The sequence below is a fragment of the Martes martes genome, assembly GCF_963455335.1.
Source record: "Martes martes genome assembly, chromosome: 10".
Classification (NCBI taxonomy): Eukaryota; Metazoa; Chordata; class Mammalia; order Carnivora; family Mustelidae; genus Martes; species Martes martes.
Genome location: NC_137898.1, coordinates 106,050,010 through 106,053,403, shown reverse-complemented (window position 1 = coordinate 106,053,403; position 3,394 = coordinate 106,050,010).

The window sequence follows — 3,394 nt, the reverse complement described above, 5'->3', positions numbered from 1 at the left end:
TCTTGATAAATGACCTGGAAAAATGTAGAGAATTGAATTCCATTCCTCAAAGAAACCTTCAATCTAATCTCTTCACTTTACAGAATAAAAAACTAAGATGCAGAAAAGTGAAAGGAACCATCCAAGTTCCCAGAGCCAGTTGCTTTCATTACCAAGATGGCGGTCAAGGTCTCTAGGCAGCCCCCCGACCCCCACCCCACACTATACACAGCTCTCTGAGCTCTCCCCCTGGCTGGCAGACCCGGCCCAATGAGGGCAGGTATTGGCTTCCCCTGTGGTCACTACCATGTCCTCAGCAACCACATCTTCAAAGGCAGGAAGTCAGCTCAAGGAGGATGATTCTGGGGGCTCCATGGGTATCTCTCCTGAGTCCCCCCCACCCCACCCCAACATCATCCAACTTGTGTACGTGCATCTTTCCCACCCCTATCCTGCTCAGAGATGGACACGTGCCATCAGTCCTTCCAAGGGCTGCCTTCCAAGCCTGATGCTTGCATTCCTTTGGATATCGGTGAGGCTGTGCACAGAGCGTGGTACAAGCTCGTGGATGGCCGCCACATGCAGGGAGTAGCCCAGCACCTGCTAGGTCTCTTTATGGGCTGCTGCTTCCCAAAACCATGTTTCTGGGAGGCATCCAACCTCTTCTTCTCCAGGAACCTGGGGAAAGGACTGAGCATCTGGATGTGTGGCTCTGCAGCCTGGCAGCGGCAGTGATGGAGACAAGAGCAGAGGCCAATTACCCACACCCAGGACAGCCCCATTCCACGCCAAGCTGGCAGGATTGCTGCTCAGCCAAAGGAGGGTAGATGGGCCCGGGGACCTGCTCACCCCAGGCCATCTCTGGATACCTCTGACCCAGAGAACCCCTGTGGGTGCAGGGGAGTGGGGAGAGGAGGAAAGGTGAGACCGACTGGAGAAGGTGGCTGTTGGGAGTGTCACTAAGGAAATGCCTCTGGCTGGAGCTCTCAGCCTGGCTTCCAATCCAGAGAACTTCTGAGGCAGAACATAAACACTTCAGTCTTTTCCTGGGACTCCTGGGACACAGATGAGCTAAGTTTTCAGAGCCCGTCATGGCAAACAACATAATGTCGCTAATCAAACTTCCTGTGCGCCCACCCAATTTGATAAATCAGCCTTTTGATGCACTAAGTGAAGATGAATTAGGAGTAATGAGGCTGTGACAGCTCCCTGAGGCACAGGCTGACGGGGAGCTGTGATGACTGAGGCAGGAGGGCGGGGGGAGCTCCTCGCAAGGATCAGCTCAGCTGGAGCTGCCAGGTTTGTGCAAATAACCCACCGATGCCGGGGCACCTCGGCTTCCCACTCCCCCCACAAATCCCATGCTACACACACACACACACACACACACACACACACACACAGTAACCATCCGAGAAGTGTAAGCTGGTGTGTTGGCTACCTTCCTACAAAGAGCGACATGCCGTAACCCTCAAGCCAGTAGCAACTTGGGGCAGGTCAGAACACGGAACCGACAGCATTTTGTTGCACAGGAGAAGTGGAGGCTGACAAGGGCAGCAGGCTGGTGAAATCCTCGCCCGCGAGGCTGCCTGCCACTAAAGCCCCCGCCAGCCCAGCCATAGAGACGCGGTACTGCTCAGCTAACCCCTTCCTACCAGAAGTGGCGAACTGGCAGCCTGTGAGCCATGTGGAACTTGCAGATTCGTTTCGCTGGGCTCATACAGAGAACGCTGTTGAAAAATTGCAGTTTATTACTAATATTTCAAATTTGGAGATCTTAAATTAAAATGGATCTCTAGCTTCTCTTATAAAAGGAATCACAAGATTTTGGAAATACCAAGTTTGCATCCTTACGAGGCAACAGCACGCTGGGGCAAGTAGAGGCAGCCCCCCCTTACACAGGGCACGCATTGAGTGAAGAAGGCCGAGGCCCTCCCCAATTAGAGGAGGGCCCAGCTTAAGGGGAAGGGGCTGTGTCTATACTCCAAGAATGGAAGAAAAGAAGGAAAAGGAGCTACACCTCCACCCTGGGCTTCCCACCCCCTACGTTCTCCCCAGGTGCCAGAGCACGCAAGGGGCAAAGCCCCACACCTCTGGCAGAAGTCCCCGCCCCCTGTCGCTATGTCCAGCCTCAGCCAGCTGGGGCACAATGTCCTCAAGTTTGCCACCATCCCCACTAACCCTTAGAGCCCTGCGCTCAGCGGGTTTCACTCAGTTTATATTTACTGCCAGGCCCCAGAACATATTTGAGTCCGATTTCATAACAGGATCCAGGGTAGCAGAGCTGCTAATACGCTGCTGAACTACAAAGGCTGAGTCTGAACGATGCTCTAGTACCCTCTTAATTCAATGCTCACTGTCAAGGCTGGTGGTGGCAGGAAGATGGGCACTCAGAGCTTGGAAAGGCTTCTGGAAACACAGGTAAGTTATGATGAGCAAAGGAGAATTTTCTCTAACCCTCCCCAGCCATGCCTGGAGACTTCAGCCCTCTCTCCTGAGGCTGCGGTCCTACTGTTTCTGAAGCACAGCCTCCCTTAGGAGCCTTTCTGCCAGTTGATGTTCAAAGTGACACAGTAAAAACAAATATCTCTCCCCAAAGGTTGCCTTCGCTCTGGCCTTTCTATGATTGATCCTCTAATTATATTTGTGGTCCAGGAAGTACTAATCTCTTCAACAACCAGAGTGTTCACCACAGGTTGAAACAAAACATCCCATCTTCCTGGCATGAGAGATAAAGCGGGGTCTGGAATTTTTTGCATGCACCAGCCTAAGAGGCAGAGCCGCTGGGGACCTGGGAGAGGTGGCCTGCTTTCCTTACTCTGGAAGACCAGCTCCCCACCCTCCTTCCTTATCTATTATTCTAACAAATACTCCACGGTTGACTTGATGGAGGGGAGGCACAAGGATTCTGCCCCTCCAGAATGGAAGGTGTGACACTAAAGAGGTGGACCCAGCTGCGTCTGGTCCCTTCAGCTTCCATTTCAGAGAATAGCATCTTGAGTCCTTCAAGAGGATAATGCTCAGTGGTCTCTGCCTCTTCCAAATCCCTTTCTCATTTATCATCTCCGAGGCCACCTCCTCCAAGAAGTCTTCCAGGATCTCCTTCTAAGTTATTTATTCCTCTTCAGTCTCAGGGCACACAGATTGCTTTTCCTGGTGCTTCTGGTACATCTGTCTCTTCCCCACTCCATGCTCTTTTATGGCAAAGTCTGCGTCTTCTTTCTCTTTTGCCTCTCCAGTAACTAGTACTTGCCAGGCATTGTGTGGGAGCTTAAGAAATGACAACTAGGTAGAAATCAAAGATCACGCACTTGAAAAGCTCTCCAATGTCCTCCACTCTGCTGGCACATAGAATGAACCATCACCCTCCAACCCTCTTCTCAGGAAGGGCCTTCGCTGATGGCCATAGCACACA